This window comes from Phoca vitulina, unplaced genomic scaffold (assembly GCF_004348235.1).
Source record: "Phoca vitulina isolate PV1807 unplaced genomic scaffold, GSC_HSeal_1.0 scaffold20, whole genome shotgun sequence".
Taxonomy (NCBI): Eukaryota; Metazoa; Chordata; class Mammalia; order Carnivora; family Phocidae; genus Phoca; species Phoca vitulina.
In genome coordinates, this window is record NW_022589723.1 from 40153235 (window position 1) to 40175277 (window position 22043).

Here is a 22043-nt window from a genome sequence, read left to right on the forward strand (position 1 = left end):
CAGCCCTGGACTGCCACCACAGTCCATTCAGGACCCTGGAGGCCCTGCATAGGCAGCTGGAAGGAGTCACGTTTGTGTGGGTGCCTCTCCCCAGAGTCACTCAGGGGACCACACTGGGCTTATTCACTCTGGCACCCCCAGTGCCCAAGCAGTGCCCGCTGCCTGGGGCAGATTTATGCAGAGATCGAGTGATAGGAGGGTTGGGCCTCATGGCTAAGTCTCCTTGACCAGACCAGTGAATCCTAGGGGCAGGGGCCCTGCCTGCCTCTGAGACAGGCTCATCTGAGGGCAGAAGGTGTCTCTTCCCCTGCACCGCTCCCCCCGGACATCTGTCCCTTGGGCCTGTCCAGCGATGGAGCAGGAGGTCCCAGTGCTCACAACACGCATGGCCATGGTTTGCTGCAGGCCCTGCTCTGCTCAGTCCCCAGCTGCCCTGTCTCCTGCAGGGGGTCTGCATGGCGTCCCGGCACAGCCCCTGCCCTGGGCTCTGGCCGGTGAGGCAGAGCCGTGCCTGTTCGTGTCTGCGCCTGCCAACGTCCTCTTCTGGGACTCCAGATATGGCTTCTGGGACTGCCTGGCGAAGCAGGGAGGGCAGACTCGCCCCCGTCTGCTCCTGAGTGATGAACCTCAGGGGGATTCCTGTTTATTGAGCACCTCCTGTGTTCCAAGCATGGCAACAAGGTAGCTGTGGCCCCTTCCCTCATGAAGCTCACAGGTTTGGGGGGGTGGAGGTGGGACAGATAATAAGCAAGTCAACAAACAAATAGATGTATAATTGCAAATTGTGACAAGTGGTACAGGGGAATGATAGAGATTGCAGAGTTGGGGGTAGCCCGCTGAGACAGCGCAGTCTGGGAGGGCTTCTCTGAGGCAGTGTCTCATCCCATAATCAGATGGATGGTGATGAGGAAGCTGTGTGCAAGGAGGGGTGAAGAACATTCCATGCCTGGAGGAACCTTGGTGTGTTGAGGAGCTGGAAGAAAATTAATGGAATGGGAGGAAGAGAGGCGGAGGAGGTGGGGTCAGGGTGGGTGGCAGGGCTGGGTCAGGCACAATCTGTGGGCCGTGGTAAGGAGGCTGGGTGCATCTTGTTCTAAGAGAAGTTGATGGAGGATTTCAAGCAGGGAAGGGATCTCATCTAATTTAGGACTCAGTGATACTGCCCTGGTCACCGTGTGGGGGACATTGGAGTGGCACAAGGACAAAGGGTGTATCCAGCAGGTGGTGGTGGGCCCGGCTGGGGATGGAGGTGCAGAGAGAAGGTTGGGTTGGAGACACATTCAGGACTTGTGCTGGGTCAGAGGGAAGGAGTTGGGAAGGAGTCCCCAGGGCTCCTAGTTTTCTGGCATGCACAGCTGGGCCAATGGTGGAGACATTCACATAAACAGGGATGCTGGTAGAGGAGCGGGCTTGGGGGAAGAGGAGGGATGGGGTGTTTGTGGGATATCCAGGGAGTGGGGGAGATGACAGGGATGTCAGGATCTTCGTGGTAGCAATCAGGTGACTGACAAATTCTTATCACCATTTTACGGATGATGGCTCTGAAGCTCAGGAAGGCCACACGGCTGGTGTTGCTCAGCTGGGATACGAACCCAGAGCTGTCCCCTCTTGATCTGATCCCCCAACCTTGTGTAGTCTTATGTCTGAGAAGAGCAGTGCTTTATCCAAAAGGATGAGTTGTGAGTGGTAGGATTTTAGGTGTGGGTGGGCAGGGCATCTCCCAGTGTTGCCACCTTGGTCTTCACCCAGGGCCACACCTGGGTTCACTTTCGGACTCTCTCCCCAGTATTACACTTGTAGTGCCCTTGGTCAGGAGGCCTTAGCTGCCCTGGGGAGGGTGGGGGGCAGCTCAGCTCTGTGGCCCCATTATGCCAGGAGGGAATCTCAAAAAGTCTTTCAATTTTTCAGCCTGAGAAGAGGTCTAAAATCAGCCCTGAGTTGAGGCAGAGGAGCCCAGGACAGGGTGGCTCCCTGGGGCTCTGCCGCCTCCTGTTCCCTTCCTGGGCCTGGGAGGGGGCTTAGGGCTTGCCAGACCCCCATCTACTGGGGCCCGTCCTCTGCTGGCTGGGTTGGGCAGTCAGAGGGCTGGTAGAAAAAGCACTGGACCAGGATGGGAGTCCTGGTGCTGCCATTCACCCCTAGTGACCTCAGTGTCCCCACCTGGACGGAGAACCCAATGAATGAATGAGGCCTAAGGCTTTCTCCCTCAGGCATTCCAGGATCTCCATCGTCTGAGGTCAGAGAGGAAAAGGCTTGGACTGTGGAGTTGTGGTCAGGCGACAGAACTGGTTAGGGGGCCTAGAAAACATAGCCAGGGTGATGGATGCCGAGCTAGTGATGGGGTGGTGGTGGGGGGCAACTTCAAGGCAGAAGCCAGCGGCATGGGGAAGGTCTGGGGAGGGACAAGGGACTAGGGGCACACACAGACATGAGCCAGTTCATATGACGAAAAATTAGCCCTGCAGGTTCTCTATAAGAAGATGGGAGTGCAGCAGCCCTCCTTAGAGCCAACTATGACATTGGCCTCTGGTGTGGACTGGCCACAGTAGCTGGTGCCTGGATCAGGGCTCAGTGTGTGACCAAGGTCAGGGCTCCTGGGAGAGCAGGATCAGGGATCAGTATGTGAGCAGGGTTGAGGCTCAGTGTGTGACCAGGGTCAGGGTCCTGTGAGAGCAGGATCAGGGATCGATATGTGAGCAGGGTTGAGGCTCAGTGTGTGACCAGGGTCAGGGCTCTGCCTGGTTGTCTAGGTGGAGTCCCACCGGCGCAGACCCAGTGCCCTCCTCAGCCACACTCCCTCTGAGCTCTCAGTGCTCATCTCCCCCCATGGGACTTATTATTTAAGTGCCCAAGGCTGACGTCACTTACTCTGGGGCCTTGGTGTGGAAAAGCCAGAGCCCTGGCCAGGAATCTGGTTATAATGTCTGGAGCTCCTCCAGAACTTACCATGTACCAGACACTGTGTGTGTGTGTGTGTGTTTTATTCTCCCCATTTTATAGACCAGGAACCTGGAACTCAGAGGTGAAGGGACTTTCTGAGGTCAGCCAGCTAGTTATGTGGTTGAGCTGGGATAAATCTCTCTGTCCCTTTCCCCCTTTCCAGGCTCCCTCAGCATCCCTCCCTGGGGCAGAGAGGGGCTCTCAGCAGAATTCTTCCCGCCCAGGCCCCCCATGGAATCTTATTCCCTTTTCCATATACACTGGGGGCTGTCAGTTCAGCCTTCCTCAGGCTGAAGCTCCCTGGGCAGGCCAGGTGGGGCTGAGGATGGACTAGGAGACCCTCCTCCAAGGTCCAAGGCTTGTAGGCAGGTCCTGTCCTCACAGCGGCTGGGAATGGGTAGGGCTTGTCGGTAGGGCCCCAGAAAGCCCAGGAATTTGGCTTTGCCCCTTTGTTGGAAGGGAAGGGGACAGACTGAGTGGAGGCATTTGGAAATCATGGCCCTGAATTTGAGAGCTTTGGAGGGTCCTTCCCAGCACCCCTGACATCACCCCTACAGGCATTTTCCATAGTGTGAAGAGGACTCCCCTGTAGGCCTGGACACCTCACACTACAGAGGGGGTGACTGAGGGCCAGAGAGGAGAGACACTTGTGCCAAGACACATGGTATGTTAGTAGAGAAGAGGGACCAGCACCCCGGGGCCCTATCCCTCACTGCCGATGTTCCTTGATGTTCCCTCTCCCAGGCTCAAAGCCCTTGGGGAAACTGAACGCCCATGAGCCCACAGAGCAATCATATTCTAACAGTGGGATTCTGAGCACTGGACCAGCTGTTCTCTTGGGGCTTCCTGACCCTTCTCAGACATTTTCAGTGATAAGAGTCTGCCCATTTGTAAGTCATTTGGACAATTTCATGGGGGAGGAGTGGTCCAGAGTTTGAGTGAAGTCCCAGGAGGGAGGGTCAGCAGCAGCCCCTTGAATGGCTTACCTGCCCTGTGAGATGGAAACCCCAGCAGGCCTGTGAGGTGGACAGGACCATCTTGTGTCCCAGCGAGGGCGTCTGCAGCTCAGGGGGGTAGAGTGATGGGCCTAGAGTTTTCCAGCCGGGTTCTCACCCACATCTGCCTGCTCTGAAGCCAGTCCCCATTATGTACCCAGACTGGGGCATAGAAAGGAGAGAGGGTGAGAGTTCCCTGCCCTCAAGAAGCTGCTGAGAGAATGAAATCGAAGTCAGAAAAGTGGAAGGGAGCAAGGGCTCCATTAGTCCTGTGTGCACGGATCGCAGCCGTGCCAGGAGCCCAGGAGAGGCGAGTGCAGCCGGAGCGGTGGGGAAGGCAGAGTGAAGTTTAGAAGGAGGATGGATTGCTAAGGCTGTGGGTATAGGGCTGGGGGCCAGGAAGGCTGCCACCAAGAGCTGTCCAGTGCTGAACAAAACCGGGTCCGTAGGGCTTGTCTGCAGTTCTTCCTGGACACCTTGGAGTGTCCCTCCTTATGCCTGAGCCTCAGTTTGTTCTCCTGGCAAATCGAGTGCTGCTATCTGCATCATGGCCTTGTTGAGAGGTTAAGGGACGGCCAGCGAGGATCATGCTGAGCTCGCAACCTGTAGTCGATACAGGCATTGGGAGGGGTGGCTTATTTGGGGCCTTGCCACCTCCCTTAGGTGTCCGCCAGCCTTTAGGCCTGGATACCTCATATGGCAGACGGGGCATCTGGGGACCAGAGAGGGAAAGACACTTGTGCCAACAAACAGCGTGTTAGGAGAGGAAGGGGTCGTCCTCAGCATCCTCTCTCCCACTGCCAGTATTCCTAGATGGTGCCTCTCCCAGGCTCAGAAGCCTTGTGGAAACTGAACATCTCTGAGGACTCAAAGGAATGATGCTCTACCAGTGGGAGTCCAGGCACCGTGACTTCTGTTCTCTTGGGCCTTCCCTACCCTCTCCCTGCACTAGCCACAGCCCACAGGTGGCCTTGTCATAGTTCTGGGCTGAGTTTCATCTCCCCTTAACCATACTTCCTCGCCCACCCCCCACCCCCGGCCCCATGCAAAGGTCCTTCTCAAGCCCTGTTGGCAGCATAAGGCCTCCTAGGTGCCCTGTCTCACCAGGAAGATGGGATGCTTTCGGGGAGGGGTGAGTGGGGCGGAGGGCTGCTGGAAGTCAAAGGAGAGACCTCTGTCACCCTCTCCTGCCTCATCTTCTCAAACTGCCTGCCCCGCCAGCCCTGGGTATGGGACAGCTTGCAGCACTGGGAGGGCTGTCAGGAAGAGTCCGCCCCTAAAGACCCCTCCTGGGCCTGCTGATTATGCTTTGACGTGCCTTCCACCGTCAGCCCCATGAGCCCTTCTGGCCTTTGGCACCTCCTGGTCCATGAGGAACAGACAGTCCTAGGTGTGAGTCCCAGCTCAGCCACTCCCAGCTGTGACCTTGGGCAAGGGGCATTACCCCCAGGAACCTGTTTCCTCATTAAGTGGGAATAACTGTACCGGCCCAGCATGGTGTGTAGTTCCAGCATAGACACACAGAGACGGCCACGGCTGCTTTTCTCCTCTTCCCTCTCCCTCCACCCCTGCCTGCTTAGAGCCCAAGAAATTCTCGAACCTGGAGTGTGGGTGAGGTTGGTCCTGGGAGGACAGCATGGGGGAAGCTGCAGGTATAGGCCACAGTCAGCACCAGTGTTTTGTACACTGTGAGGGCCAAGCTGAGCTGCCCCTGCAGACACTGTGTAGCCTCTGACCTGGCTCTGGAAGCGTCCCTCCTGCAGCTCCCAGCCCCATTCCACTTACCCAGCTCAGGAGGGCCGCTTAGAGTGATGCTGCCAACTCTGGGAACTCGCAGACCTTGGCCGCCAGTGATACCCACCTTGCCTGCCGCCCAAGCCCTAGATCCCAGTCGACTCTCCACAAGCCAGTCCAGTGAAAGGGAGTCTCGGAGCAGGGCAGGCTCAGCCTCATCTCTACCTCAGTCTCTCTGGGCACCAAGTGCTCACACAGAGCCTAGCACAGATTTTAGTGCTCCACATGCTTTAGCTATTATTATTGGTAGTAGTAGTAAGAGGAGGAGGGGGAGGATAGCAGTCCTGTTTCATGGAAGAGCAAGGTGAGGCCCAGAGCAGTTAAAAGCCACCACCTCTGTGAAGCCTTCCAGGCTCTGCCCCTTCTCCCAGAAGTGGCTCCTCCTTCCTTTTGACTTATTTCAGTTTCTTTCTAGTACTCTAGCTTGGGCAGGGCACACAGTGGGGTGGATTCCAAAGTGGGGAAAGGGTAGGTTGGAGGAGCAGCTCTCAAGGCTCTGGGTGCTATCAGGGGCCCTGCAGCCAGGAGGCCCATCTGCCCAGGGACCCTCCAGTTGGGTGCACCCCAGCCCCAGCTCTCAGTCCCCTTCACCGGCTCCCCTGCCAGCTCCGCCTGACTAACGGGTGTGGTGAGAACGGGGCCTCTGCCATTCCCCCCCACAACCTTGGCCTCTGCCGCATCTGCATGTCTGCTCCTGGGGCGTCTGCCGTGTCCTCCTATGGATGTCCGCCTTCCTCTTAGCCCCCTCCCCAGCGGGCAAGATTCTGATCGCCTCAGTTCGCTACCAGCTGGTTAGCAGTTAAACTCAGGTCAGTAAAAGTTAATTGAGCAAAAGTGTGTGCCAGACACTGGGGCTTCTGTGAGGACTGGACTCCAAGAGGCCCTGCCACCCGAGAGGGGAAGGGGACAGTCGTCTGGGTGCACCTACTGGGCACTGGGCGCTGCTCTCCCTACCTGAGCACCTGAGAGGCAGATGTTGCCCAGGCTTACCGATGAGGAGACTAGGGCCCAGGGAAGCAGGGAGCCTGCTTGCAAGTGCTTGGCGTGGACAGGCTGGCCTTGGGGCCTCCACTGGGAACCAGAGTGGAGGAGTCACTCCAGTGCTGACCCAGGTGGCTCCCATCAGTGACAGCAGGAGTTGGAGGCAGTTAGGCTGCTCTTGGCTTTTCCAGACACCTATAGGGCCCTTGGGAGCCTACAATCTGGGGAGACTCTTAGCACCCCTTGAGCACAGGGCAGCCTGAGGCCACCGCACAGGGCACCTGCTAGGGCGGTCATGGGGCCTGCTCTTCCCTGCTGGGGCTCCCTGACTCTCCCCTCCCTGTAGCCACCTCAGGGGGCCCAGCCCAGCTCTTACCCTCTGGCCCTGCCTCCGTGCCCCCTCCTCTCTCAAGTGGGCCTGAAGGCCCAGCCATTCCCTCTCCATGCCCCGTCTGCCCTTTCCGGCCTCCTGCCCACAGAGGAGATCAGTGCTTTGCACCGTGAACCTGCCTCCTTTCATTTCATACTTTCTCTCTGGCTTCCCACCCCGTCGGGGAAGGAGAGGTGCTTCCATTCCAGACTGAGTCTCATTCCTGTCCCGGTCCACGAGCCAGCCCCTGTTGTCAGGCCTTCCCCTTCCACAGCTCCTGTGTGGCTTTTGCTCCTAGCCGTTCTCCAGTTCTGGAGGATATGAGTGCCTGAGCCAGTGGCCATCCCCGGTCAGCCCCGCAGGCTCCCGGGCTGTGGCCCGAGCCCCACCCCAGCTCTCACCACTGGAAACTGGCAGCAGCTGTGGATGCCCACCCACGCCGTGTGGCCGTGGAACTTCCTCGGCAGCACTCCTGGGTCTCAGTTCCCCATTCTGCTGAGTAGGTCGGAACAAGGCCTGGAACATAGCGGGCGCTCAACAAATTCTTGTTGAATTAGTGAACTAAGTAACCCATCCTTGGCTCATCCGGCTCACCTGAATGTTGCGTGATCAAGGCAACTCCTGGATTTAAAAAGGCTTGCAAAGTTTGACAGTGTTGTTTGGACAGGAGCACCCGTCATGCTCGGTGGGACACTGCTGTTGTCTTACCGCGGTGTTAGAACCAAGGCCTTCCCTCGGCAGATGCAGCCTCCTGAGTCCCTCATGCATCCTCCCCTCCTTTCCAGCCCTTTGCCTGCCTTGGGCCCCAGCTTCTCTCCCCTGCTCACTGCCTCAGTCCTAACTTTTCACTGCTTCCTATCTTCTTCTGTGTCCTCCGTCCTCAACCCAGGGGCAGCTGGGGTGATATTTCGGAAGCACAGATTGGGGCCTGTCACGCCCCACTTGAAACCCTTCCAGCTGCTCATGGCTCTCGGGCCAAGAGCTAGAGCCCCGTCTCTGCACACAAGGCCCTCCCCCGGGGAGAGGGGCTGTCTCCCTCCATACCCGTCATTCGTACCCCTGGGCATTGGCACAGGCTGACCCTCTGCCTGCAGGACCCTTCCCCATTGCTTTCAAACCCAGTTCCTTTTCCCTTAAGGCCCTTCTCAAAGACCCTTCCCCTGGATTGGGGGCCTCCCCGACCCTGTTTCCCCAGCAGCTTGGGCTCTCACTCTCACACAGTCCCTGAGTCATTATCCCTTATCTCCCTGTGGGCCCCCCCTACGCACTTGTCCCATTAGACAGTGAACTCCCTGATGCAGGATCTTGGGAATTTTTGTACCTTTAGTTCACAGAAAGCATTAGAGAGCATTTGCTGAATGAATCAAGGAATGAATCAAGGAATAAGTTGCCCTCGCCTGCTGTGGGGACTCTGGGCTGGGCCTTTGGGTCTACAGTGGGATGTGGGAGCACACAGCAGCCTCTTCCTACCCTCAGGGTGGCCTTCCTTTCTGATGTCCCACTGGGTTGTAGTCACTGGTTCTGGACTCGCCCTCAGAATGGGCCTTCCTGGCCCAGCCACGTGCCTCGAGACAGCAGTAGCTGGATCTGCAGTGAGGGGTCCTGAGCTGTCCCAGGGGTTTCCTGCAGACTGAGAGTGGCGCGGGAATCCTGAGGAGCCAGAGGGTCTGCAGCATCTCCCCACCTGGCTCTCAGCCCTCCTGCCCTGTTCCCCACCCAGCTAGAGCCATTTGGCCCTGTCCCTTCCCAGGTCAGCCCAGCCCCTCTTGACCCCTAAGAGTCCTCCCGGTCTGAACCTGCAGCACCTCAGCCCTGTGCAGGGAACCCAGCACCGAGTCCCACCTCTGTGCTGCTCTGACCCAGCCTCAGCCCTGCCTTGGGCCCTGACAATCCTGCAGACGGTCTGCCCACCACTTTGCTCTCACAGACTCATGTCCTGGGGTTTCTGGCTTGCTGGCTCTGCTTCCCTGGTGCTGACCGCCTTCCCCCGAGTGTCACCTTCCAGGGGACCCAGCCCCTGCTTCCGAGCCTGCCAAATCTGGGCAGTTCTAGGTGCCCTGTCTGAGAAGGGGGCCTGGGGAAGATGGGAAGGAGGCAATGCTGCCCTGGTCTGAGGGAAGCCCTAAGGCTGGAGTGTCCACCGGCACACAACCACTAGACACTGGGGGGGGGAGCCCAGAAGGTGGGTTTCTGGGTTTCTGGCTGTAGGAGATACCCATGAGTGGGGTTCCTGGAGGGCGTGTTTCCTGGAGGAGGTGCTGGTGCCCAGTGGGGAGTGAGGAGGAGGAGGAGGGGACTTGGAGGGGGAGGTCCTCACCAGTGGGTGGCTCAGCACGAGTGAAACCGTCCTGGGTACCCACCCTGCTGGGCGCTGGGCCAGCTTCATACCCTGCCCCGGTACGGCCTTCGGGTGGCTGTTACGAGCTCCGTCTAAAAGGTGGGGACGCAGAGGTTCCGAGAGGCTCAGGGACTCCCCCCAGGTCACCTGCTGTCACCAAGGCATTGTCAGGCCTCTACCCCCGGTCTGGCATCTTTTCAGGCTCCTATGTGGAGGGAGTGAGGGAGAGTCTGAGGAAGAGGGGGAGGGAGGCTGGCGCCCGCCAGAACCGTCAAACAGCTGCTGACTGTGACTTTCCGGGGAGGGGGTGTGGGTGGGGGGTGGCTTTCTGAGTTGGTCCTGCTCTTCCCCCCCTCCCGTGGGAGAACCCTCATGAGGAGAGGTTCCCGCCGCACGCCCCCTCCCTGCAGAGGCCGGCAGTTTGCCTTTTCAGAGGATAATTCCCCATTATACAGAGATATTTAGCCTAATAGAAGCCGACAGATCATTCAGGGCAGTAATGTACTCCGGCTTCAAGCGTTTAGTTTCCTCAGCCTGAACTCTCAGATTAAAGGCTCCTTGCCCGCGCCGCCCCACAACGATGCCTGTGACCTTGACTGCAGTGATGGGGTAGGTTTCTCCCTCCCTCTTTCCCTCCTCCTTCTTTGCGGGCTTCCTCCTCCCTCTCTTTCTCTCTCTCTCTCTTTCTTGGGAAAAAAAAAAAGTATTTTCCTTCTTAAATATTCAGTGGCGAGGCTGTTGCTCAAAGCCTGCATGCTCTGAGGACAGGCGGGTTGTACTTGGCCGCCAGCAGGGCGCGGGGACACCCGGCTCGGCCACACAGGGCCGGAGGGTGTGCCGTGCGGGTGGGCAGTCTGCGTGCTACACCCGCGGGCTGGGCGTGGGCTGCGGAAGCTGGGCAGACGGTCTTGCCCGGGGCTAGGACCAGCCCCCTACTCCCTCTGCCCACCCCTGGCCCCTGCCCCAGGGCGGACCCCCAGGCCCTGGCCTGGGACCCTCCGAGAATGGGAGACTCCTAAGGGGGGAGTTTTGTCTGCCGCTCAGGCCTGGACGTCCGGGGAAGGACTCAGGCAACACTTGGGGCAGATTTGAGGGGCAGATGGCAGCAGAGGTGGCACTTGGTGGCCTTTCATCGATCAGGAGGGTGGCTTCAGGAGCTGTCTCGTTCTGGCCCCTGCAGGAGCCACTTGTCGGTTCATCCGTCCCCGCTGCCCCGTGTCTCTGTCTTGTCATCTCACCCCTGTCTTCTGCCCACCTGGCCGCCTGTCCGAGCCGCCTGCTACTTCTGCACTGACAGTGGGGGGGGGGGGGGGCACGCGAAAGCGCCAGGTGGTTGGATTCAGCTGGTCCCGGGTTCACACCCTGACTCCAGGACTTACAGGCTGTGTCTTCTGTTCCATTTAATGTTTTGAACTTGGACAAGTTCCTTCATCTCTCTGAGCCTTCATTCCCTCACCTGGAAAGTAAAAGGATCCTGAGGGCTCAGGGCGTGCTGTGGGCGAGGAGCGGTACCGGGTGCGGCTGCCCTGCGGGTCCTCTCCCCCAGGGACTCCCACCGCCCCTGCCCAGATGCCCTCTCTCCCTCTCTCTCGGCCCCTCTTGGCTAGGAAGGGGGAAGGTGGCCAGGAGGCGTGCCTGGCAGGGTGGGCTCCGGTTCCCCCACTCACAAGCCGCCTGTGTAAGTTTGAGGAGAATGAGGCCTGGGGGAGGGACCCTTCTTGAGTTCACTTCCTGGGCAAAGCCTAGTGTCTGGATGCAGGTCTGGTTTGAAGGAACCCACATAAGGGGCTGTGGCTGGACCACCAGGGGACGGAGCGGGGAGAATGGAAGAGCAGGGCTTGGGTAGCCAGGGAGGAGAAGCCTTCTGGGCTGGGATTCCCCTCCCAGGTTCCAGGGGGTTGGGCAAAAAGAATCTCTAACCATCGGGAATGAGGAGTCTCGGCACCTGGATGAAATCCCACGTGGTGGAGAGATTTCTGCTCCTTCTGGGGCAGGGGTGGTGGGATGACCATTGAGGGTGCAGGAGGGGAAGGCCCCCTAGGTGTTGGGCCATAGAAGGAATCTGGGGCTGATGTGCTGTGGGAACTTGGACTGGTCCCATTTCCTGTCTGGGCCTCCACTGCCTCATCCTATAAATGGGGTTAATCATCCTGCCCTGGGATGGGCAGAAGATCCAGTTAGAGAATATATGGGAATGTGCAGTGATCTATAATGTAGTACTAATAATAACTATCATTATGGTCATGACCTTCCTTTCCCTTCACTCTCTCTGACACCCACTTTGCCCTGATTCATATGGTGATAGAATTAAAGAAACACATGGTTGAAAGCAACTTCCCCATTTAGTGCAAAATCCCCACCCAACATACATGGTTCCCAGACTTCTGCTTGCATGCCCCCAGGGACAGGGAGCTCACTGCTCCTTGTGATGGACAGAAATCTGTCTCCCTAGAATCTTTTTTTTTCCACTGGGCTTAGGTCGGCTCTCTGGGCACATAAATGCTAAGTGTCTCTGTCAGGGACCTAACGTCCTGACCAGGCCTTTTGAGACTTCCCCAGGGAACATGGTTCCAGGCCCACCTCTTCCTGTCAAGATCCCCATGGGCAGATTTCATGTTATCAAATACCTTCTAGACAGGCGCATAGATGCCTGGGCATGGCTTTCTGGAAGTAGCTGCACTGTCTCCAGAGCCGAAGCAACTGGCTTACCTAGCCTCTCTGTCTCCTGGCCACCAGGCTCCACAGAGTCCATGACCAGAGTCCCTGGCCTCTCTGTGTAGCTACTCAGCTTACCCAGGTTCTGGTAACTCTCTTTTATATACTGTGGCCCATTCCTAGGGTGCATGGAAGGCCTTGAACAGGGGACCCTGCCTCCCTAGTTGACCCCTCTCAGGCTGGACCTACCTTCAAGGTTCCATCCTAGTCTCTGCCAAAACAGTTGTTCCGGGCAGGGCCAAGGACCAGCCCTGCCACTGCCAGGGGCGAATCCTCCCCCAAGAGCTGGTGTGACCCACTCTCCCACATTCCTGGACATGGTTATTTAGCTAACCACTGAGTGAGCCAGCGCATAGCTTTCTGTCTCCTACATAAGGATGTCATGAGGGCCTCGCTCCTGGCTGGCTGGAATGCATGTCATCCTTTCGAACAGCCAAGAGGGGACATGTAGTTATCCTGCAAGATTCTTTGGTAAGTGAACTCAAACTTGCCATTGTCTTTCCTGTGTTCTGTGTAGCACTTCTAGAATTTCTTATTAGAATGGATGGGAAGCTTACTGGTCTAAGCCCAAATTGGCTTTTTTGGCCCCCTTTTGAAAACAAAAGGGGAAGGACGCTAATATTTACAAATGCCAGTTCTTGACATGTCTCATTTCACCGACCCTTCATCACAGCCTTATGTGGGAGGATGGTGGTTGCCACTCGGAAGACGAGGGGGCTGAGCGAGTCTGGGATGTGGAAGAACTTCCCCAGGGTCCCATGGCTAGCAGGGGGGCTAGCAGGGGGTGGCGCAAGGGCTCTGAAGCCGGCTGTTCCCCAGCCTTGCTGCTCACAGGTGCAGCCAGCTGGGGGCCTGCTCTGGGGCAGCCCCCGAACCCTCCCCTATCCTGCCTTTTCGGACAATCTTGTCAGCCTGAGGGCGGGACCCAGTCTTGCTCCTCCCCACGCACCACACACAGGACAGGGAACAGAGCAGGGGCTCTGGAAGTAAGATGCCTCAGGGGCACGCGAGACTCGCTGTGGGGGGTGGTACTTGCTCATCTGCGGTGTTATTTTCTAATCGTGCAAATTGTATGGGGGGCGGTGGTAAAAGCAGGGCATGTGTGTGGTGGAAGATAAGAGTCATCCGTGGTTCCTTTTCTTACTCCCACTCCCTCACATCCAGCTCACCCGCCAACTTCGGAGGAGCTGGCCCTGCTCCCGCACGCACCATGAATCCATCTAGTCCTCCCTCACCTGGGCCCAGCCTTGTTGCTGTGTGTTGGCAGCTGCGGCAGCCAGCCCACTGGGCCCTTGCTCCCGTGCCCGCTCCTTTAAATCCAGCCTCCACTCAGCAGCCCCAGGGAAATTTTCACAGCGAAGAAGACCTCACAGCCCTTCCCTGGTGACTTTTCATCACCCCAGAGGCGAAGCCCAAGGCCCTGGCCTTGGCCCCGAGGCCCCAACCTTGGCCCCGAGGCCCCGACCTCCCTCTGCGGCCTCATTTCTCACAGTTGTTCCCACCTCTGCCCACCTCCTGCCAGGCCCCAGAAACACCGGCCTCCCACCCGCCTCTGCTCTCCTCCTCCTCCGGCTCAAGGTGAGACTGGTTCCTTATCCTCTAGGTGTGAATTCGGGTATGGCGTCCGCACAGAGACCTTCCCTGACCCACCAGCTAGCCCCACCCCAGGACCTCTCTCTCCTGTTACCTGGTTTAATGATCTTAATTGTACTTGTTGCTCTTTGCAGTTATCTTCCTTGTTTATTTGCTAATCATCTTTACCCCCCTCCCCACGAGAGCATCAAACTTGTCTGTTTTGCAGCCCACTGAATTCTCAGCATCTATAATACTCCTAGCATGTAGTAAAGGCTCAACAAGTATGTGGTGAAAAAATGAAAAATAACACAGAAACATGTAAAGGAGAAATAGCAAATTATACAATTGTGGATATGGTAGCAGTTAATGATGTAACGATTGTGTGTGTGAGAGTGTATGTGGGTAAGCTGGGAATCATCTGCTCCTTCAGTAAGAGGGCTGGCCATGAACCTGAAGCACGGCATGCAGGAACATATGGGTCACACGTGTGTGCGCGCACGTACATGTGTCACTGTTCCGTAGCAGTGTAACCTCCTCTGAGGTCTTTCACCCCTTAGGCCTCAGTCTCTCCACCTGTGGAATGGGGCTGGCTGGGGCTGGAGGCAGAGGCCCGAATGCTGTGGCCTCTCGAGGTCAGCCCTTGCCAGTGGCTGGACCCCACGGCGCTGTGCGGAGGGGCGGGAGGCGTTTATTGAAGTCTGCCTCCACCCAGGGCCGCTCCCCACTGACCTCTGAGGTGAGGATCTCGCCCAGGCAGGAGGGAGTGGCCAGGGCGACAGGAAGTGAGCAGAAAAGCCTGGAGACAGGAGCTTTGCTGCTGGGAGGTGGATTATGTTCACAGTGGAGGTCTCTTGGAGGCATCAGGAGCTTGACCTTGATATGTTTTCATTTTGTGTGTGTGTGCTTGTTTTTTAAAGACAGATTTTGAGACATTTATTTTATTTCTTGAACTTTTTTCTTTCAATTGCCATAAAAAGAATTTTTATGAAATTTAAAAGGGAAAACACACACACACACACACACACACACACACACACTTGTTTTCACCCACCCAAGGCAACAACTGTTCCCTCCCTTGTCTCCTTGCCCTTTTCCTGCGAAGACAATGCTGGAACCTTGCCAAACGTGAGGGAGTCCAAGGGGCTCTTGACCTTAGACAAGTGGCTTCATCTCTCTATACCTTGCTTTCCTTGTCCAAAAAAAAAAAAAAAAAAAACGGGGCATCATAATTGCTCCATCTTACAGTTCTTGTGCAGATTACACGAGTCAACATCTAGAAAGCACTGCAAAAGGTGCCGGGCACTTTGTATGTGTTTGTTAAATAAGAGGAGTAAATAAATGGAAAGGAAGGGGCATCCATGATGTCGCCATCATGGCAAGAAGAAGCCGCCGTGGAAGTCTGGCCTGAGGGTCAGAAAGCGAGAGCGCAGGCCCCGACTCTGCCCTTACTCCCCCTGTAACCAGGAGCATGCGTGGCTTCTCTGGACTCCGCTTGTCCATCTGTAAAGTGGTTATGTCATCGGCCCCCCATGACGCTGCGGCACGGGGCGGGGGATCATGGCTGTGCGGGGCTCAGTGCGTGCGGGGCCCTGGCCACTGCTGCTGCCCACCCCCCCCACCCATCTTCTCTGTTTTCTTGTTCAATGTCATTAGAGTTCCATGGTTATCACTGTTAATGGCCGTGTAATAGTCCTTCGAGTGGAGGTGTCACGATGCACTTTGTCATCTCTGTTGTGGGATGTTTAGGCAGCTTCCAGTATCTTGCTGTTATAAATAACCCTTCCATGAACATCTGTGTGCCCGGAGCACTTCCCTCTGAGGGATGATTTCCCCAGGCAACTTCAGGCACGTGGGTTGAGGCTGCTTTGTCGGAAGGACGGAGGGACGGGCCAGCGGCAGTGGCTGGGAGAGGTGGATCCCTTCCAAGGTGGCCTGATAGCCTGCTCGGGGGGCGGCAGTGAGACACCCAGTGTGAGCCCTGAGCATGGTGGGAAAGGCAGGGCATCTAGTGTGATGGGGCCAAACGTGGTGGGAGGACATGAGGCCACCGTGGGGCGGGCAGTGGCACTAGGAGCTGGAGGAACAAGGTTCTGCTTTGGCCTTTGTGTCTCTGTCACACACTGTCTGTCTGACGTTGAGCAAATCCCTGGACCTCCGTTTTCCTCGTGTGCTGTGGCCAGGAGCTGGGCAAGGCTTGGTCCAGAGCTGCACTGTCTCCTCTGGTCGCCACTAGCCACCTGTGGCTATTTTGATTTAAATATAAAGTAATTAAATAAAAAATTTGAAATCAGTTTCTTAGTCACACTGTCCACGTTTCCGAATCCTGTCGTGGCTAGTGGCTACCACACTGGGCCGCACAGGTATAGAACGTTCCCTTCACTGAAGAAAGCTCTGTGAGACTGTGCTGGTCTAGAGACATTTCCAGAAATCCAATCAGCCCTAATGTGCTGTGGTTCGGGATCTCTGTCATCATGCCTTCTTATGGAACCAAGAAGAAGGCCGGCAGCCCTGAGCTCAGAGGACTCATTAAGGGCCTAACAAGGCTTCGTGACTTTGCACAGGCCGGGACCTCTGGTAGTGTCCAGAGTCTGAAATATCCATGCCTGCTTCTCTCCCCAGAGGTCCCAGTGTGGCCTCCGAGAGAAGCTGGGCAAGTGTATGGGCCCCAAGAGGGGTGGCCCCAGCCGGGGACAGTGCCCAAGGGAGGCTGGCATGAAGACAGAGTAGGTGGTCTCCTGATTCCTCAGGTGGGAGGGCAGCTGGGGGGGAGTCGGAGCTGCTCTCTGCCCCCCGCCTGAAACGTCACTGGTTCCCTTGGGGAAAGCATTGTCCTCTCTGGGATTCTTTTAGAAGTCTAGACTAGGGAGCAGAGAAGATGGCCACCTCACTCATCTTGTCCTGCTCTGGCTGCCTCAGGCCCTAAGTCGGCTCTGGGCACCTGCTGGGAGAGGAGCCGTGAGAAGTGAGCCCAAGCGTGAGGGTGAAGCTGCTTCTCTCCCCAGCAGTAGGCACACACGCACTGGCTACCCAGGGATTCCGGCCACACCTGTCCCCCACCTCTCCCTTCTTGTCAGAGGGAGCCCCTCCCTCCCACAGTTGCTTTTCTGCAGCCTGGAGGTGTCACAGGGGGAGGGAGAGGTACGGGGTGGGGGCAGGGTATAGTGAATAGGGGAAATACGAGGCAAGGTATGAGGAAATGAAGAGAAACTTGGCTCTCACCTTTGCTGAAGTGTAGCTGCCTTCTGCCCTACCCCCGCGCCCATGGGCCCCTCTGTCCCCCTATAAACCCCACTGCTCACTCTTGTTTCTCCTGTTTTCCAGGGATCCCATGGCCATGTCCTGGCTGCCCTGAGTCTGTGAGGCCACACAGTCCCCCGCCTGCATCTACAGGGCTCTGTCCCTGTGCAGCCCTTGGACCAACTTCCAAGCCCACTCCTCACCCCAGCCTGGGGACTCCTCAAGCTTCAGGACTCAGAGGGGCACAGGAGCAGTCACGGTAGGTGGCATCCCCACTCTGCTCACTCCCTGGCCCCTGGGGATACTCAGCTGGGCCTTCTTGGTCTTGGGAATAGGAAAGATACCTTTCTGAATACTGTGTCTGTCAGAATCCCCTTGGTTGCAAGTAGCAAAAAACCTGTTCAGATAAAATAAAATTATCAGCTCATGTAACTGAAGGGTCAGAGGTAGGTTGGCTTCAGGCAGGATTTGATCCAGTGGTTCGAACAATGTGACCAGGACCTGTTTTCTGTCTGTATTTCTATGCTTCCCCTCCACTCCTAGGAGCATTTCACATGACATGGTCACAAGATGTCGGCCAACAGTTTCTGGGGCAACATGCTTCCAGTTTTAAATCTGGGGTCAGGGTTGGAGACAAATTCTGCATTCTTGGTAGAACAAATAAAAGTGCTGGGGTTGATCTCTTGGGCCCTATTGGATCCTTGTTTGGATTGTCCTGACCCTTTAACTGGGTCCACAGGTCCTGGAAACATAAAGGTGCTGGGGGTCAGGGTCTGTCCTTCCCCAACCATGTGACCAGGAATGAGGGGAGGGTGTTTCCCAAAGGAAGCTTGGGACCTAGCTGGTGGAAGAAGTCACCCCCAACTGAGGGAGACAAGTGACAAATGATCGGTGGAGTCTGTCCCGCTTGGACAGCTTGAAGCCAGTCCCAGATAGATGCAGATGTGTGGTGTGTCCTTGGACAAATCCCTATGCCTCTCTGAGCCTCAGTTCCCTTATCTGATGCAGAACCCCTGGTAAGGGTGCTCTCAGAGCTACTTGAAATGATGTATGGGAAGCACGGGCATCTAGCAGCTACTCCATACATCCTCGTTCTGTTCCCCTTCTATTTCCCTCCTGAGGAGTTTGCAACATCTTGTTTTCTTCAAACGTGGAAGGAGCTGCAGAGCGAGAATGGTCAGTCAGGATCCCTAGAAGCAAAGTCTGAGACAAGGATTTGTGAACATGAGACTTATGGAGCATGGGCTCTTGGGAGAAGGGAGGAAGAGAAGAAATTGGGGCAGGAATGAGGGAGATCATGGTCTCAGGGAAAGTCTAGGCTTGGGCTGGTCCCGGGGGCCCTGGAGTAGAGTTGACACCGTAGACTTGCCGCCCACACGGGGCGGCCGGGCTTTCGTACCCTGTACCGGTCAGTCGCCGACTGTGGGCCGTGCCTGCGGTACCTCTAGTGGGCCCCGTTGGCAGAGGGCGTTTCTCTGGAGAAGGGGCTGCCGTGAGCTGAAGCAGCCCACACTCCCAGCGGCTGGGGAGGGGCTCTGGGCAGGCACCATCTAGTATAGGACCCGTGTCCCTGACCTGGCCCGTCCTGGAGCCCCCTGGCCTGCTGCCTCCTCTGGCTTTGGCTCCTTCTGCCCCAGCCAGCAGGGCCAGTCCCTTCCCTGGGGTCTGGTGATGGGGTGGACCTTCATCCCTTCCTTTCGAGAAGTTTTTCCACCCCAGGCCTCCTTGTCCTCCCTCTGCCCCCTGCCTCTTCCCCTCTAATTGTTTGTTTTTCCCTTCAACCTCATCCATGCGATTCCCCCACCTGCTATGCCCTTTCTTGCTCTCTACCCCATCCTCTCTTTAGGGCCTGTGTGGGTCCCTCCCTCTCCAGGAAGCTTCTGCTCACTGCTCCGGCCAACATTGCTCTCTGGTAGTCCTTCCTCCAGCTCCACCCTTTTTACAGATGGAAAGGCCAAGGTCCAGTGTGCACTCCCTCATGGATACTCTGGGGGTTCCAGCAGCAGTGCCAAAGTGTGTTGCTCTCTTTGCCTTGGCTGCTAGGAAGCTCATAGCTAGTTTGGGGCCCATGTCTAGTAAGTGCTCAGGATGCTGGCATACAGTTGCTCAGTGGCCTTACCTCTGGCTTCTTCTCTCTCATTTTTTTCTTCTTCTGATTTCTTTTCTTATTTTTCAGCCTGTGCTCTTCTCAGCAGCCTCAAACTCTTTTAGAAGGTGGTGGGGTATAAATTATAAATAACCAAGACTGGCCTTGGTTAAAGCATTCAGCCAAGTGCGAGGCTTTCCCCTTCCTAAGGGCAGCTGGAGAGGGAGGGTCTCCCCCAAGGCCCTGGGCTGAACCTGTCCCTGGAGAGACACCCAAGCTTGACCATGGCAGCCCTGGTACGGTGCCCACCCTGCCCTCCATGGGTCAGGAAGGACATTGTTCTGCTTCCCATCCTTCTCCCTCCCCCCTTTTCATCTTATCAGAAGCTAATGAAAAAGGCTGGGAAACCCAATCCTCTGGTAATTAAATTTACTTAACGGGTATTGAAGTGGAGTAATGAGAAGTTTAATGCAGTGATTAGATTTTTCTTTAATTAATTAAAATGAGAACCATGTGTCTTGCCAGCAAACCAACTTGACCCTCTGCTTGAGAGCAGCAGAGATGGTGGGGGGCTTGGCTGCGTGGGTGGGGGTGGAAGGGTGGGTGCAGCCCCCATTCTTGGAAGTAAACCTGGCTCTGCTGCCCACCCAGGGCAGCCCCTGGTGCAGCTCCCATTTCTGAGCTGCGAGAGCCGGGACTGGGCTAGGCCTGAGTCTCCCAGGGCTGAGGGATCCAACATTCCCCACACTCAGAGCTGATCACTGACCCAGAACAGAGGTTTCAGAGGGGGGCTTGGCAAGGGTGGCTTAAAGCAAGGAGCACAAAGGAGGGATTTCAGGCACTGCGAGTGGCGGGGGCATTTTGGGTATCACATCTCATTGCATGGGCCAGTGGACGCCTTTACCTGCATGTTCAGCCAGACCTGGCTTTACCTCCGTTGGCTCTGTCTGGGCTAATGGAGTGAGGGCAGTGGGGTGGATAATCGAGAAATCTGAGATAACCCGCCAACCACTCCTCCTTGACTTGGGAATGTATCCGTGCCAGAAGGACGGATCCTTGCTGCGTTTCCGAAGGCCAGTTAGGACTGCAAGGAAGTACTTCCTGCCTTGGGCCACTTTTGCTGGGGTCAGGTGGGGGCTGGGGTAAAGGGAATATGGGAATCCCAGCATAGCTGTGTGAGGTGGAGCATAGGACGGGCCGTGCCAGGGTAGAAGGTGGGCATAATGAGGACCCAGAAGACAGGCCCCTGCACCTAAAGGGCAGAACATGTTGTTTTCAAGCAGTGGGTAAGGCTGGGGAGAGTCCTGAGTCTTTCATGGTGGGGAGGCAGAAAACTTCCTTTAGTGAGACCTGACCCTACCCCCACACTGAGCCTTGATCCTGGACAGACTGAACCTTGATCCCAGTCCTAGAGGAGGCTTGACCCCAGCCCCATACTTAGCCCAGCATTGTCATGGATTTGCAAACAGAGTAACTAATGGGTGCCGGGGTGGGAAGGGTGAACAGCCCTGTTTGTCCATCCTCACTGCCAGCTCTCTTGCCTGTGGGCAGGATTCCGGTGCCAGGCCCCACACTTGTCTCTAGAATGGCCAAGATGAGTCAGATCCCTGCCCACAAGGCTGATGGGGGAGGTGACAAGCAAACAGGCACCAAGTGATCAGAGCTGAGGTGGGGGAGACCCAGAGGGCTGGGGGCTCTGGATCCGCACTAAGAGCTTCCTCCAATGGCAGGTGGGGGGGGAGGGGCTGGAAGCAGGGCCCCGTGGGGAGGCTGAGGCTGGTCTGCCAGAGGTGAGGAGGACGGTGCCCACGGCAGTGGCTGCGGGAGCCTCAGGTGAGCAGTTCTCCCTATGAGAACTGGCTGGGATGCCCCCAGGCCACCCTAAGCTCCTGGTGAACCAAGGGCCTCGTGTGTGGAAAGGGTTGGCCGGGGTACGGGGCACTGGACCGATAATGTTACCTTACAAGGCAAGCATTTTTATCCATCTCATCCAAGAGGAAAGAGGTGCTGAGCCTGCACTAGCCTGGTGGGGCGAGTTCCCAGAGCTTTCGGGCCTCCAGGCCGGCTCACTGCTGTTCCTGTGCATCTGCCAGGGAATGGACTTGCCCTGGGGGGCAGGAGGCCTCCGCTTCTGACTCCTCCACCCCTACCTGGCTGGGCCTATCAGACTGGCGTCTGGGGCGTGAGGAGTGAGGGAAGCGGAGGGTCCCGGCTAGGGAGGGGATGAGCCCCAACAACGAGGCTCTCCTGCTGTCTTCATCCCTACCCCTCCCCTCTCCTGACTCCACTAGATTCCTCCCGATTCTTCTTCTTCCCCATTTCCCTTCTTCTTTCCTTTCTGAAAACCCAGGCCTAGAGAAACCACCCAGCCTGCCCACCCACCACTCACATGGGGAAATCGTCAAGATCATGGGGCTCTGCCTCTCATCTGCCTGTAAGGTTAAAGGGTCTGAAGTCACATTATCTCGAATGTAAACACAGGATGGCACTTGGACACTTTCTGTGGCTCTGCACACACAAGTTCACACTCCACAGGAGATGGCCCCAGGGAGCCAGCCCTCTGTCCTCAGGCACCATGCTCCACCTCCCTAAACCACTGTCTCACTGAATCCTCAGCAGTCTGGGAAGGTACTTATACAGGTGAAGGAAGCAAGCAAGGTCAGGAACTAGGTCCAACTCACACCGCTAAGTGCAAAGGTGAAGCTTGCCTGACAAGCTCAAATCCTAGGCCAAGCCACCCCTCCAGATTACCCCCTCTTGCTTCCGGGCAGCTCCCCCTCCCTCCGTCTCTCCAAGCCTCCCCCCCACCTCCCTCCCCATCCACTGCCACATCTCTCCTCCCTCTTCGCTGTGTCCTCCAGCCAGAACCAGTGACTCTTCCCCAGCCCGCCCCACGCTTTCCCACCCCCAGGCCCTTATTCAAGCTGTTCCAGCCCCCTGGAGTTCCCCTCCCCAACTCCATCTGCCCAAACCCCCTTCATCTTTCCAGGCTGGGCCCAAATGCCACTTCCT

General features: G+C 56.8%; 1 protein-coding gene across 6 annotated transcripts in view; it reads left to right on the top strand.

Moving 5' to 3' along the window:
- The window catches only part of LINGO1 (leucine rich repeat and Ig domain containing 1), a 189437-nt gene that overhangs the window by 96642 nt on the left and 70752 nt on the right, over positions 1–22043 (top strand). For all 6 annotated transcript variants that reach the window (XR_004301049.1, XM_032417929.1, XM_032417926.1 and 3 more), the window contains exon 3: positions 17030–17204. The gene's annotated coding sequence lies outside the window, so the exon portion shown is untranslated. The remainder of the gene's footprint in view (positions 1–17029; positions 17205–22043) is intronic.